The 17,001-nt window shown below is 37.8% G+C and overlaps 1 long non-coding RNA gene across 1 annotated transcript; it reads left to right on the forward strand.

The window, feature by feature from the left end:
• The first annotated feature begins 1,148 nt into the window (after positions 1-1,148).
• On the forward strand, positions 1,149-14,590 carry LOC122022554. Its single transcript, XR_006123012.1, has 2 exons — positions 1,149-1,198; positions 14,326-14,590. It is a non-coding gene; the product is annotated as an uncharacterized LOC122022554 (long non-coding RNA).
• Positions 14,591-17,001: the final 2,411 nt, after the last annotated feature.

The following is a 17,001-nucleotide window of genomic DNA, read 5'->3' on the forward strand; positions in this document are numbered from 1 at the left end:
TAGCTATTTGATATATATGGGAGAAGCTAAATGAAACTATACATGTATGATTTATTACAGAACTCTGATTTGCGACGAGTTGTCTTACGTGAGATTACCTTTGGCACGCGTGATATCGGAGGTGGGTACCTTTACTTATCTCTTTTGATAATGTCATGTTGATATGCTTAGTAGATTATAACCTTTAGTAATAATTATGTTCATCTTTGTTTCTGTATGTCACTACATGATACCTATTGCATCCTTTCATCTGTTTTGCATTTATGATTTATTATTACCCTGATTATTTATGCTCATAGTGGTAGTGACATACCATGCCTTATGATATACCGGACTAGACATTTACCATATCTGACACGTGTACCCAGAGTTCCTTATTTGATCCATGTATTTTCTTTGGGTGCATATTTTATGGACATAGATATGGGCAGGATCTTCATGCTTAGTGTCATGCACCATCTTGCATGATTACATGCTGAGCGATTGGTAGCCCCATTATTATTGAGCTCATCGCCAATTACATGGATCTGCACACACAACCACTCATGGGTTAGTGGTATATCAGGTAGGGTGTGTGGCAGTTTTTTCTGTCAGTGCTCCGCTGGTCCACTCATGGGTAGCGTGACGCAGCGTGGTAGCACGTCAGGGATCCCTCCTCTGGACTGTCTCAGGGAGATGAGAGCATTGCACTCCCCCACTTATGATTTGGGGTAGGAGGATAGGCGTACTCCAACAGCATCCTGCCAACTCTGTCACTTTCAGGAGCAGTGACGGTAGAGTGCACAGTTGTCATAGCCCTACCCATTCAATCTCACCATCGTGTGTGAGATGACTGACTGGCGTCAGGGGTGACCATGTCATTTGCATCATATGCATGATTGCATTTATTGCTTGTGTTTGCTGCATATTTGGTGGATGCATATGATTGACATGCATATAGGAGACATGATATTTTCAGTCTGACGACTTTACTATTCTGATAGGAGGCCCTAGTGAGTACAGTTCTCTTCAGCCTTTTCTATTTTGCATTTCCAGTTTTTGTCTAGGAGACTGTACTTCATGACTATTACTATTAGTTATAGTTTACTATGCATGTCAACTTGGTATCCGCTGAGTGTTGGACTCACCCCGTTGATTTTATCTATTTCAGGTTGAGGCCGCCATGAGGTTCCAGTCGCTAGTCCTCACTTCGTGTCGTGTCAGTTTTCTACTCTTTAGTCTTTTGGTTCCTTGTTACATTTCATATATATGTGTGTGATTTGTATGTTTGCACTCGAGGAGTTTTTTCGAGTTTTTGGTCTACTACACTTCTTTTTCCATTGCATTGGTTTCTCTGTTGTGGTTTTAAGATTTCTGTCATTGTAGTGGAGTAGGTGGTTTTCAAATATAAACTGTATAGTTGTGTCAGTCAGAGGCTGAAATATATATAAACTGCGAGGTTGTTTAATTATGTTTATTGTTATTGTTTCGGTCGTGTTGGCCGAGGTATATGTGGCCCTGAGGGCTTTGTAAAATAGTTTCATATTGTGATAGTTACCACCCCCTAAGATTTTCCACCTGCCTAGAATCCACTAGGACTTTTGCCTAAGACAACTTAGGACTTTTTGCAAACTTAACAAATCTTGTTAGATAACAAGACAACTTAGGACTTTCTGTAAACTTAACAAATCTCGTTAGATAACAAGACAACTTAACTTTAGACCCTTTGACATAATCAAAACACAGGTTCGATCGTAGGATGCTTCCCGTACCAACAAGTTCCTGCAAAATAGAGAAACAAAATATGTTCCTACAAAACAAAGGTTAACACAGTATAATGTATGAGTAGTAAGATGCATGAATAATATTTGATATTAGAACTATCTTGATCTCAACTTGCAAATCTTCCCGGTTTCTTCAGTTGGATCAGTAACTTAGGGTTTGTTCCTTTTCAAAACACGACCTCACTGTCGCTCTTCATCAGTTGCTTACCTCAACCTACCTGCCAAACATGGTCATCCATACCTGTTTGGACTTTCTCTGCACAGTGTCTGATCCTTAAACCACTAAGGCTTTTTCTATAATACTACCTTAGCCAACAACAATAATTATAATACAGAATACTATGATAAAGCTAAACTTAGATTTACCGAGATCTGCTGGTTCGGTCGACTGCTAGAGTTACCTCCCTCTAGGGTTTTCTCCACCTAGCTTTATTCACCAGGACCTAAGGTTACCTCGCCTTAGGATTTTCTCCATCTGGCTTCACTCACTAAGACTCAACATTGGATCAGCCCACCAAGGATTCGATATTAGGTCCTCCATGAAGACGCTGGAATTCCGTTCTGTTTCAATTTCCCCTGTACAAAAATTGTATAAGTATAGAACTTTTCCTAGCAACCTGCATTTTTTATCAGACATGTGTTTGATCAATCAAGCAAGTTCTTGACGGATCAAAGCACACCTTGATCGAAGTACAAGATCGATGACCTCTTGTGTTGGTATTCAAAATCGATACAAAGAAAACTAAACTAATTACGCGACGGAATCAAATAACTAGTTGTACCTTTCCTTTGTAGCTAAAAACCTCTTGATCTTTGGATGTATTCCTTTTCTCTTCTTGGACGTCGTGTAGGTGACGATCTACCAAGATAACAAACACCCTTCCCTTCGTTGTTTCCAAACCGCCAACCACCAAGAGAAGCTCTAGGATAAGGCACCTTCTCGTCTTCTTCTTCTTTTCCAAGACGCCACCCACCAAGGAAAGCAAGAGCCGCCGGCCCTAGCAAGGAGGAGTCACCGACCTTAGCAAGGAGGAGGAACTACTAGCCCTAGCAAGAGATGGAGGTGGCGCCAGCCCTAGCAAGAGATGGAGGTGGCGCCGACCCTAGGAATGGAGGAAGGTGGCGTCGACCCTAGGAAAGGAGGAGGCTAACCAAAAACCACAACAACAACAACGTAGATGGTTGGATGCGAGGCTTTATATGGAGGCCACAACAGGGACCTAGAGGAGGAATTGGTTTAGGCCTCCAATGGGCTTGGCCTTCCTGTGTTCAGCCCGAACACTCAACTCATACCATTAAAGGGTTATTATTGAATTACCGCACCAATCCCATATTACAATATGGGCTCCTTCTTATTATGAGTGTGTTAATCTCCCTGTGTTTAAGATATCGTATGTCTGTTAATTAAATGAGTTACTGACAACTCAATTAATTAACATTTGATTCCAAGAGTAGTACCACTCAACTTTATTATCATGTCGGACTAAGTCCACCTGCAGGATTTATATGATAATCCTTATGAGCTCCTCAAGGGGACATTATCAACCTAAATAATTAGAACACTGATTCTTTCTATAATCAACAACATACCATATAAACAATACTATTTCCCAACTCATTGGGCCTATTGATTTAACGAATAAATCTCACCCATTGATAAGTTAAAGAAATAAATATTAAGTATACGTGCTTGTTATTATATAAAGATTAAGAGGATGCACATCCATAATAATAGAGGTTTTGTTCTTTTATGTAATCAGTACAAATGAAACAACCTCAAACGGTCCTGCTCAATACACACATAGTGTACTAGTGTAATTTTATAGTCAAGACAAACTAATACCAAATTACACTACAACTGTACCAATGATTTGCCCCAATCCATCTTGGTTGTGAGCTACTATTTATAATTTATAAGGATCTGATAACATGATCTTTTGTGTGGCACCATATATCATATTATCTATAATATAAATTAAATGGACAACTGCAAATATTTGACCAAAGTGATTCTCATTTTAAAATATTTCAAAACAGATGTTCATATAAAAGTTAGGCTTATAGTATACATCCCAACACTCCAGACCTATCGAATCCTTCTACTTGGCGTCCATAATCTGCTGAGATTTCCCTTACCTAGCCGCAACTAGGACTTCCCTTACCTGGTCGCAACTAAGACTTCCCTTACCTAATTGTAGTTAGGATTAGTCACTCGGTTGACTTCTCACCCTTGCCTAGCCACAACTAGGACTTTTCTTGATCAAACTCCATTAAACATATTTGTCAGATATTAAAACTTTGGAGGTCGATTGCACCAACAACAATGTTATCCCATTTGTACTAAAAAATGTAGGAGTTAATTATCAATAGCTCATGAACAAAGTATTCTATAAGCATATCAGACTCAATATAAAGGTATACATGGATGACATCCTAATAAAGCCACTCCGGGCGATCAATTTGTGTACTGACATAGATGAAACTTGATAAATTTTAAGGGAGTACAGGCTTAAGCTCAACCCCAGTAAATATCTCTTTGGAGCCAAGAGTGGATATTTCTTAGGCTACATAGTTATAGAGTAGGAATCGAAGCTGACTCGAGTGAGGTGCTAGCTCTACAAGACATGGCTCCTCACGTAATCTAAGGGAGGCACAATGATTGACTAGATGGATCACAACATTGTCTTGCTTCATATCAAGATTAGTCAGCCAGAGCTTATCCTTTTTCAAGATACTACACTAAGTCACCAAATTTCAATGAGATGCTGAGTGTGACAAGACATTAGAGGAGTTAAAAGACTATTTGTCCACCCTACCTGTACTTGCTAAACCAATAGTGGATGAGCCTTTGTAGGTATATTTTTCCACTACGAAGAGTGTCGTCGGGTTAATATTAGTAAGGCAAGAGCGGGAAAAAATAATAGTCTATATATTTCTTGAGTCATTTATTAAAGAATGTTGAATGTCACTACATTACTCTGGAAAAATTGGCATATGAGCTGGTCTTAGCCGCTCGAAGATTGTGCCCATATTTCCTCTCTCACCTGATCATTATGTTGACTAGTAGCACCCTGGGCCAAGTGCTCATCAACCCAGATGCCATAGGGGGATTGATTAAGTGGACCACTGAACTCAGTGAGTATGACATACAATACCAATCCTGAGCAGTCATCAAAGCTCAGGTCTTAGCTGATTTTGTAACTAAAATGCAAATCTCAAAGTCAGGGAAAGCCTGAAAAATATATATGAATGGGTTGTCCACCCGGCAAGGAAGTGGAGTAGACATTCTTACGATCTTACCTAGGGAGGACAGATTGTAATTATTTGTTCAGCTAGATTACTGGTATACTAATAATGAAGTAGAATATGAGGCATTGATAGTCGGCCTATAGGCTACAAGGCATGTGGGGGGCCCCCGAGTCTTAATTACTCAGACTCTCAGTTGATAGCTCAACAACTTTCAGGTAATTTTGAAATCAATAATAAGTAACTCAAGTTATATGCGGAGGTATTTGAGAAGTTGAGAGCAGGATTCCAAAAAGTTATTTCATAGAAGATTTCCTGATCAGAAAATCAAAAGGTAGATGAGCTAGCCAAATTGTTGGTTCTCTAATTCCATAGACTTTGAACAACCTATAGAAAAAAAAATGATAAACCCAGCTAGCCCCAGCTCGATCCCATAGAATTTTCCCACCGACCACTAGGATAAATCAAGAAGCACTCATGGTGGGCAGCCTAGAAGCTAGTATCCTTTGGTTGACATCCTATTTGGAGGGAAAATTTCTACAAATTTATCATGGATAGGGATTGAATCACGAGTGCCTGGGTGACAATTTAAATACCCTACTGCTGCACCATAACCCTGGGGGCATGGACAAGCCTGTAGAGCAAACACTGTTAATATCTCACATCGAAAGAGAGGTCGAGTTGGAATTACAAACTAATTGAAGAGTGCCATTAATTTCATTTCTCCAGCAAGGAATCTTGCTAGCTGACCGGGAGCAAGCACGTATGATTAAGAAAATGGTCGGTCGATTCACCTTGATTGGGGATCATCTATACAAGAGGGCTTCTCTCTTCCTTAACTTAAGTGTGTCAGATCGGATGATGTGCAGTACATCCTACAAGAAGTTCATCGAGGTTTCTGTAGAAGTCACTCAGGTGCTTGGTCGCTTGCTAGGAAAATTTTATTGGCCATGTACTTTTGACCACTCTGTAATCTTGCTCGGCTCAATTGATAGCAACTTGATATCATGTCAGAAACATCACAACATTCCTCACCACCCTACTGAAATGTTGAAGACCTCAATCATCTCTTGTTCGTTTGACTAATGAGGCATGGATATTGTTGGGTCTTTCCCAATGGTGTGTGCTCAAAAAAATTCATTTTAGTGACGATGGATTATTTTTCCAAGTGGGTGGAAGCTGAGTCGCTTGCTAAGATAATCGAGCGCATGGTCATCAAGTTCCTCTGGCAAAATATTTATTTGTTGATTCAAAATTTCATACAGGCTTATTTCAGATAATGGAAGATAATTTCAAGGCCAGAAGATACAAGAATGGTGCGCAGGTTATGACATTTTACAAATTTTTACATCAGTCATCTATCCCCAAAGCAATGGTCAGGAGAAATTCACTAATAGAGAAATCATCAAAGGGCTTAAAACTAAGCTTGATCATGTGGGAGGAAGCTGGGTCAAGGAGTTGCCTAGTGCATTGTGGATTTACCGCACCACTCCATGAGAAGCGACAAGTATAACTCCTTTTAACCTTATTTATGGTAGTGAGGCAATTGTCCCAATCAAAGTTGGCATGGAATTTGATTAAAGGCAACTATAATATGAAGGCAATGTTAGTCAGTGCCTCATAAAGCTTGATCTGATAGAGGAGATCAAAGACAAGACAACAGTTCAACTAATGGGATACCATCAACGAATGAGGTAAAATTATAATTGAAAAGTTATCCCAATGTTTTTTTAGGTGGGGGATTTGGTCTAGAAGCAGATTAAGCTGGTCAGGGATATCAACAAACTAGAGCCATAGTGGGATGGACCATACAAGGTACTGTAAAAGCTCGCCTCGGGTTCCTATTACCTCCAGGATGCAGATGGAAAGAATTTGACCAGCCTTGGAGCGTAAATCATCTGTAGCCCTATAGGGCTTAAGAGTATGCCTGTAATTAACTAATGCATCATGTTGAATATTTGCACTTAATGAAAATGCAGGCAAGTTTATTTCAAGAGCCCTATATTCCAGACTCTCGAGTCATCTAATCATGTTATAAGCGAGCGTGCTCTTGCGCCTATATTCTAGACTCTCGAGTCATTCGACCGAGTTATAAGCGAGTGTGCTCTAGCGCCAATGTCCCAAACTCTAGTGTCATCCGGTCGAGTTATAAGCGAGCATGCTCTCGCGTCTATATTCCAGACTCTCGTGTCGTTTGGTTGAGTTATAAGCGAGTGTGCTCTCGCGCCTATGCCCCAGACTCTTGAGCAGTTCGGCCAAGTTATAAGCAAGTGTGCTCTCACACTAATGTCCCAAACTCTCGAGCCGTCCAACCGAGTTTAAGTAAGTATACTCTCGCACCTATCCCAGACTCTTGAGTCGTCGGGTTGAGTTATAAGTGAGCATACTCTCGCGCTTATATTCCAGACTCTCAAGTCATCCGACCTAGTTATAAGTGCTCTAGCACCTATATTCCAGACTCTTATGTCGTTCTACTGAGTTATAAGTGAGCATGCTCTCACACATATGTCCCAGACTCTTATGCAGTTTGGCCGAGTTGAATTTGATTAATTGAGTTAGATTTGATTTAAGGTTAACTTAATTAGTTGAGTTTGATTTGATTTAAGGTTAATTTGATTTAAATTTACTTTGAAGTAAGTTGGATTTTATTTAAGTTTAATTTGATTTAAGTTTAATTTGATTTTAGTTGAATTTGATTAATTGAGTTAGATTAGATTTAAGTTTAATTTTATATTAGTTGAAATTGATTTTAGTTGAATTTGATTAATTGAGTTAGATTTGATTTAAGGTTAGTTGGATTTAAATTTAATTTAATTTAAGTTTAATTTGATGTTAGTTGAATTTGATTTTAGTTGAATTTGATTTAAGTTAAATTTGATTTAAGTTAAATTTGATTTTAGTTGAATTTGATTAATTAAGTTAGATTTGATTTAAGTTTAATTTGATGTTAGTTGAATTTGATTTAAGTTTAATTTGATTTAAATTTAATTTAATTTAAGTTTAATTTAATTTAAATTTAATTTAATTTAATTTTACTAATTTTTATTTTAACCTAAATTCATCTCACCCTTTTTTAGATTATCAATCAGGGAACCTTATGAGTTTTGTGAAATAATTAATTTAATTTTCAATTTAGATTAAAATTGTAAGGTCCCATTAGCATAGAATGATTAAATTATGTGGACTTTCTCATTGAATTCCTTATGATACTTAGATGTCTTCGTTGATTCCTTATAATGCTTAGATTTTCAATGATTCCTTATGATACCTAGATGTTGTTAAAGTGTATACTAAAAGCTTAGCTTTTGTATAAACATTTATTTAGAAATAAGAATCACATTGGTCAAGTATCTACATTTATGTTAAGTGTAGTTGTTCAATTAATTTATATCGTAGATAATATGGTGTATGGTGTCATGCACAGAAGATCATGTTATCAGTTCTTTATAAATTATAAACAGTTGCTCACGACTAAGATGGAAAGGAACAAACCATCGGTAAAGTCATAGTGTGATTAGGGATTAGTTTATCTTGACTGATAAATTACACTAGTACTGTAACACCCCACCCTCCTCACTACTAGTCTGTGAGGGTGGAGCGCTACTGGACTACTAACTTATCTTAACTATGTTGCTCACATGTAAATGTAAGTATGTAACAGCGGAAAACATAAATAACTCATCTATACATATTACTCAAGCTTATGTTCACATCTAAATCTATACATCAATCTGAACATGCTAAACAAAATATATATTAATCTGATCATGCATGCAACAATAATACCACTCAAATAATGAAACTAATGTTCATAACAATTAAAAGGAAGAGTTCTAAATCATAAAATCTTCATTACAAAATCTTAATGAACTTTAAACTAATTCCCAAGGCTTCCATAGTCCAAACATCACACATCCATCCGCACCTCCTTGTCGCCTTCCTTTGCTATAACTTTTCCTTTCCTTTATCTGCAGTAAGAGGAAATGCAACTATAAGCAAAATTGCTTAGTAAGCGCTATCTAACTCACAAAAACTCGAATATGCATGTAACTGGAAGAAATCTAAAACTGAATGCTCAGGAAGAAATACTACTCATGCTCATCTAACAGCAAAAGAAACATAGCATACTAAAATGCTAAACATGTAAGCAAATCCAAACAACATGTCGGCATATCAGAAAGTAAACTTGCTGAACTTTAAACTCATGTGAAGCTTATTTCACTTGTTTAAAATCTTATACTTTTATACTTCAAAATAATAATCAATTCTTTCTTGGGCCCAGGCGTAGTACCATTGCGCGCTCCCTAGTAAAACTGAGGTAGCGAGCCACCAGTTCTACAAGGGTAAAGACCTTGGTCTTACCAGGGCCAAGACCTCGGAATTGGTCACCTGGATTTGTTTAACGACAACCTCGGAAGTCGGGTACTAGCCTTTTCAAATAAAATACCTTTTATCTTTTATACTTCTAGTATATAATGTCTTGGCATTTCTTCAAGCACTAGACGTGCTGCTAATCCTCAAATGCTGGAATTTGGAATCAAAATTAAGACCTTGGTCTTCATTTACTTATAATTACTCATAAAGGTATATGTACAAAAATCCGGAGCAAGATATGAAGCTATTCTTACAACAATTGACTCCAGATACAAGAAATCTAAAACTGAAATGCCTTTAAAAAAAAATTCTAAACTGAAATGTTTTATCAAATTCTAAAACTGAAAGGCTTTATCAAATTCTAAAACTAAAATGTTAACATATAACCATTCCCTGCTTATTGAAGTAGCACAAGAAACTAAGGGTGCATACTCCAGTCACGATTGTTCCTACTCATTGGAACTACAAAATTCGACATCTGAAATCTAAAGGGGTTGTTGGGCATGGTGAATCAGATACAAGAGATCCAACTGAACGCTCATGCTGTTCACGCACAGCTAAGTCACAACGATTTAAATAACAAAGAAAATCGAACAGCATGCTTTAACAAGAGAAATCTAACTACAATGCTTAAGGTAATACCGTGGTCTTCTATTATGTTCATGCTCAATATTTCGACACAAAACTAAATCCGTTTGAGGTCACAAATAACAATTCTAATGGAAATTGCTACTGTAAACCCAAAACATAATTGTTCTTCTTGCTATGTGCAACGACAACAAAAGAAAACAGAAAATTGCTAGCTTCCATACAACCCAAACATTACTATTCGGTAGTGATCCATAAAAAAAACACATACCTACATGCTTAATCTAATTACCTTCCTCCTTTGAGATCCATGGCAGAAATTTCAAAACCCACAATCTTACAACATACTTCGAATTCAAGAAGAACAAAGGTCTGAAACTACTCCTACTGTAGGTGAGAAGCACTTACTTTCTTCTTGGACTTACAATCGAAAGGAGGAGCTTCTAGGGTTTTGGAGATTACAAGTTTCAACAGCCACAACTATACAGCATGTTTCAAAACTAAGGATACCACAAATCTAAAATCGAAAGGCCAAATATAAACCAATCTAAAGCATGTCTAAATTTGATGTACTAATTATAAAGGTGGAAGGATTTAAATTACATGCCCAAACTATACAAATCATCCTCTTTCTTGTTCTTTCTTTGAATCTCATGGCAGCAAGCCCTAAACCAAAATCTCCACAACAAAATTCGAAAATAAGAAGAATAAGAATCCGGAACTACTCTACTGCAAGTGAGGAAGCACTTACATTGGTTTCTTGGACTTACAATCCGAATTAAGCTTCTAGGGTTTCGGAGATTTGCAAGTTTTCGGCTTCTTCTTCGTGTCTACAGATTCTCCTCGACGAGAGGATCGTGATGGCAGAAAGAACTCTCGGATTTGACCCTTGGTCGGTCGCCGGAGACGAAACCTAGCTTCGGCTTCATTTTCGCCCGAGCAGAGACGCCGTGCGCAGTCGAGAGAAGAGAAAAGAATTTAGGTCACGGGAAGACCTAAGTTCTCTCTTTATAACTCGGGTATCTTGTTATCTACCATTGCTTAAATATATTTCGTCCTCTCTTTGATCAGCACAGCCCGCTTTGGCGCTTGGCCATCGCGCTTCGCTTGGACCGGGTCGGAGGTCGCGGGTTCGAACCTCAGCCGAAACTCTTTTATACTTAATATTTTATGTTTTCTATTACTGCTTAAGTTTATTTTGCTATATATTTAATCAGTACGGCCCTGCTGGGTTCCTGGTCATCCGAGACAACTTAAGGCTTTGCTTAACTGGAGGTCTCCGGTTCGAATCTCGGCTCAACCTCTTTATTTTTGCAACTTATTTCTTTTGGTAAAAATACCAAATGAACTCCAAAAATTATATAAAAATACTCTAAAAATTTTTAAAAATCTCTAGAATATTTCTAAAGCATCTCTAAATATCTTTAATTACTATTAGGACTCAAAATGAGGAAATTTAGGTTGTTACAAGTACACTCTAAGTGTATTGAGTAGGACCATTTTAGGTAAGTTCTTTTTATACTGACTTGATAAAAGAACTAGACCTTAGTTATTATGGAAGTGTGTGCTCTTAATCCTAATATAATAACAAACACATATATTTTGTATTTATTTCTTTGACTTATCAATGGGTGAGATTTAGTTCGATAAATCAATAAGCCCGATAAGTTGGGAAATGATACTACTTATAGTGTGTGTTATTGATTATAGAAGAAAACTGTGTCCTAGTAATTTAGGTTGATAATGTCCCCAAGAGGAGCTCATAAGAGTTATCATGTTAAACCCTGCAGGTGGACTTAGTCCGACATGATGATAAGGTTGAGTGGTACTACTCTTGGACTGAGATATTAATTAAAATGAGTTGTCAGTAACTCAATTAATTAGTGGACATCCAACATCTTAAACACAGGGAGAATAACACACTCATAATAAGTAGGAGCCCAAAATATAATTTGGGATTGGTGCGGTAGTTCAATAATAATTCTTTAGTGGTATGAATTATTATTGATGAAGTTAAGTTGTGTGTTCGGGGCGAACACGGGAAGCTTAATTTCATCGGGAGACCAAAACCAATTCCTCCTCTTGGTCCCTATCGTAGCCTCTTGTATATAGAGAATTATACCCACCTATACCCACCTTTCTAACCACCTTAAGGTGGACGGTCAAGCTAGCTTGAAGCCCAAGCTAGGGCCGGCCAAAGCTAATGGTGGAGCCAATTATAGGTGGTCGGCCACTAGATAATAAAAAAGGATTTTTATTAAAATTATTTCTTATGTGGATATCATGGTTTTAAAAGAGAGTTTAAAATTTAAATCATTCCTTTTATAGCTTTCTACAAAAGATTAAGAAAAGATTTAAAATCTTTCCTTATTTATAGATTGAAAGGTGGATTTTAATTTTAAGAAAAATTTCCTTTTTTAACCATGTTCATGATTTAAAAGAGAGTTTAAAAAAATAAATATTTCTTTTATAAGTTTCTACAAAAGATTAAGAAAAGATTTAATATCTTTCCTTATTTGTAGATTAAAAGGAGATTTTAATTTTTAGAGATAATTTTCCTTTTTGGAAATCATCCACATGTTTAAAAGAAAGATTTTAATTTATAAAATTTCCTTTTTACAAACCACCATGAAGGGAAAAATTATTGGAGAATTTTTTTATAAATTTCCGGAAATAAATTAGGAAGTTTTAATTCTTGTGTTAATTAAAACTCTCCTTGTTTTGGATTTTATAGTGGCCGGCCATAATATGTGAGAAAATATTTTTAATTAATTAAAATTTCTTTTTCATGGCAAAAGAATTAAAGAAGTTTTTATTAAAATTTCCTTATTTGTCAAGACCAAGGATTATAAAAGAGGGGGTAGAGGTGCCTTCATGGCTAACGACTCTATTCTTTTTCTTCCTCTCTTTTCCTCCTTAGTGTGGCCGGCCCTAGGGTCTCTTCTCTTCTTCTTCTCTTCTCTTCCTCATTTGTGGCCGGCGACATCAACACAAGAGAAATCCATGGTGGCCGGTTCTAGCTAGGAGAAGAAGGAGAGAAAGGAGTTTTTGTTTCTAGCATCCCTTGGAGCTTGGTGGTGGTGGTCGGACCTCTACTTCTCTTGGAGAATTATGGTGGTCGAATCTTGCTTGGAGAAGAAGGTGGCTTAGGTGGATTCTCATCGCGGTAGATCGTTGCCCACACAACGTCCGGGATAAGAAGAGGAATACGGTAGAAGATCAAGAGGTTATTTGCTTACAAAGAAAGGTATAACTAGTAATTGTTTTCCGCATCATACTAGTTTTCTTTGTATAGTTATTTTTGGAAATACCAAACATAAGAGGCATATGATTCTAGAGTTTTCAGATTTATTTCGAAGTTGTGTTTCTTTTCTTTTCTTTTTCAAATTTGTGATTCGATTGTTCTTTTTGGTTAAACCTAGAGTTATTTAAGCAAATTAAATATTAGCTTTCCTTAAAAGGCTTTGTCTATGCGGTGGTGGTTGCTCCCATATCCAAGAAGGCCATGTGCCTCACCATGAAGTCCTGGAAGCCAATTTTGAAAATTAATATTTAATGAAATTAATAACATAGGTGGATTTGAATCAATAGTGTTAAGTTCCGCTTGTGATTCAAATCTAAACCATCAAGAACAAATAAGTTAAATTTGAAATCAATGATGTTAAGTTCCATCTGCGATTCCTAATTTAACTTCTAAAGAACACAATAGGTTATTTAAGGAAAGGTTCGACACTTGTACAAAATTTTTGTACAGTAGAACCGGTACAATTTTCCTAGGACTAACCAACAGATGTTTGGTTGATTCCTTATGATATTTAGATGTTTCGTCGGTTCCATATGATACATTGAAAATATATGTTTACTTGGAATGTATAACATGAATTAAGTTATGTTTGTTTGGTATAATGGTGAATGTTGGATGATTAGGTATAGATGTGGTAACTGTAGGGATGGGTGCCTAGGATGAGCTCCGGGGAGGGCTCCTCTATACAGAAATGATAATGTGATATATGCCGACTGAAACCATATGGATACAAGTCTCTTAAGAGGTACCTCTAGAGTTTGATCATGGACTAAATAAATGGGCTCGAATAACGGTTACCACTAATTTCCGTTAAGTACATGTTTATTAGGTTATACCTATATTATTATTTTTTTGCTCTTTCATGTTATTATAATCATGCTCCATGTTCTCTAGCTTTCCTTCTCTAAAGCTAACCTTATATTTTCATTCATGTATAGTAAATTTCTATTTTATACTTCCTACTGTTTGCTCCAATTTGTTATTTATGTCATACACCTACTAGTGGATTATGCTTGTTGGGTCGGTGGACTCATCCTATTATGATTGCAGGTGTGGAAGATGCTATGCCAAAGTGACCAGGAGCACGGAGGCGGAGTAGCTGAGGAGATGAGGTTGAATGCATCACACACTATCCAGGGGCGCTAAGTGTCAGTTATTAATCCTTTTCCTTTGACTTGTTATGTTAGTATGAGAGGGAGACTGCTTGTTGGCTTGCATTGGTAGGAGATCACAAATGTTTTTCTTGGGAGATATGCTTTCTTATTTTTCTTTTAAAACCTTGGACAAATATATGACGTAACGTTGTTTCCTTTCAGCTTGGAGTTTTTGGTTTAGTTTCTAGTAAATCACCTGCAGTGTATTGTTGATATTGTATGGTTCATTTGTGGGTAAGTGATTAGGGTTGTTTCAGTTAGTATCATAGTGGTCGTTTCTAAAGGACAGTATGTGTGTACAATCTCATAAGGACTTGGATACTTCTGCCTTCAAGTCTGTAAGATTTAGATTTTATATGCCAAAGTAATAGTAATAAATTTTGCTATGTTTAAGTATATACTTGAAATAATGATGTAGATACTTGAACATATAGGAGTATGGCTGCCAAAAGAAACAACGGTGAGAGTGGTGGATAAAACAATCAGTTCTTGACCGGACTTACAGTGCTCTTGCAAGAACATAGTCGAATTGACGGGGAACAGATCCAAGAACTGCTGAGGGCTAGAGAGGATGAGAATGCACTCCGCCGTCCCACTACAAGTGTTAACCTAGTGTACAGACAATTAAGGGAGCTAGGTCCGACAAAGTTTAAGGGTACCACTGACCCAATTGTTATGGAAGGGTGGATCCGATCATTGGAGATGATCTATCACTTTATGCATCTCACCGACGTTGACAAGGTCAGGTGTGCAATATTCATGCTACATGATGATGCTCGCATTTGGTGGAAGGGTACACATTCTGTGGTGGACTTGGCTACATTGACCTGGGATGGTTTTCAAGAAGTATTCTATGGGAAGTATTTCACAACTGACAGTAAAACCCACCTAGCAAGAGAACTCTTAGAGCTTTGTCACAGAGACATGTCGGTGGTTAAATATATTAAGAAGTTTGAGAGAGGGCATCACTTCATGCCCATGATTGCGAGGCAACCAATAGAGGAGCTAAAACACTTTATCGAAGGGTTAAGAGTTACGATCAGACATGATGTCAGGCAAAGCCGGGTTACTACCCTCAGGGAGGAAATGGATCAGACCTTGATGTCAGAGAGAGATAAGAACGAGATGATAATGGAAGGGCAGAATAAGAGGTAAAGTTACCAAGGAAGAGAATAACAAGGGTCAAGTAGAAATAAGCCTTTTTCTGCTTAGCTCCAAGGCAAGCAGCAACAAAACCAGACTTAGCCATGACAGCGAACCCAGGGGCCACGATCAACTGATGCACTATATCTAAGGTCAACGACAGAACTCTATGTTCCAAGTGTGGGAAAGTTCATTTTGGCCTATGTTTGATAGGTTCGAATATTTGTTACATGTGTAAGAAGCCAGGACATTTTACTAAAGATTGTCCTCAACTGAAGGAACCAATCAAAGGGAGAGTATTTACTATGACTCAAGAGCAGGTAGATCTAGATTCTGCCATCGTTATAGGTATGATATTTGTTGTTGATTTATCGGCCCATGCATTAATAGATTCTGGAGCTACCCATTCTTTTATATCAATGGCATATGTCGCAAAGCTGGGTATTACACCTACTAGAATGACAATGAGGTATAGTATTTCCTTGCCCTCGAGAGAAGAACTGCACAGTAATATAATGGTAAAGAACTATAGGATGCTAATGCAAAATCATACCGTGTATATCGAATTGATTGTGCTGGATATAGCTGACTTTGACGTGATTTTAGGAATGGATTGGTTGACTTGGCACGAGGCTCTCATTGATTGCAAACAACGTTTCGTCAAGTTGAAACTGTCAAACAATGAATCCTTCATTTTCAATGCGACCTCGAAACTGAATCTTCCTCACATCATTACAGCATGTAAAACCCAATATATGCTAAGTAAAGGGGGTGGCAGAATTCTAGTAAATATCTTGATTAACCCCGAGACTCAGAGACAAAGACTAGACGAAGTGGAGGTGGTTCGTGATTTTCCAAAGGTATTTCCAATGGACATTTCAGGACTTCCTCTTGTCAGGGAGGTGGAGTTTGGGATTGACTTGATACCTGGAACTACTCCTTTGTCTAATGCACTATACTGATTAGCGCCTACAAAAATAAAAGAGCTGAAGGAGCAACTGCAAGAGCTACTAGATAAGGGTTTCATCCAACCAAGTGTATTACTGTGGGGAGCGCTGATGTTGTTTGTTCGCAAGAAGGATAGGACGATGCGGCTATGCATCGACTATTGGGAGCTAAACTGAGTTACAGTTAAAAATAAATACCCATTGCCCAGGATTGACGACTTGTTTGTGTTGGACCCCGCGGGTGTTTTGATATGATCAACCAAGTTGGTTAGGTCCTGCTTTGTTTGATTCCTGTGTCTGAGTGTGCAGGAGCTTAGGAGCGCAGGAAGTCGAGCGGAAGACGCAGCTAGCGAGAAGGACGACACAGGAAGGGAGCCGACGGGCTCAGTGCGTCCGAAGGACGAGAGAGCTGCGGAAGAGTACACCGGTGGGCGAGAAGAACATGCACGACGTTCGAGGGATGTTAAGCCAGGGAGAAAGGC

Source organism: Zingiber officinale, chromosome 9B (genome assembly GCF_018446385.1).
Source record: "Zingiber officinale cultivar Zhangliang chromosome 9B, Zo_v1.1, whole genome shotgun sequence".
NCBI lineage: Eukaryota > Viridiplantae > Streptophyta > Magnoliopsida > Zingiberales > Zingiberaceae > Zingiber > Zingiber officinale.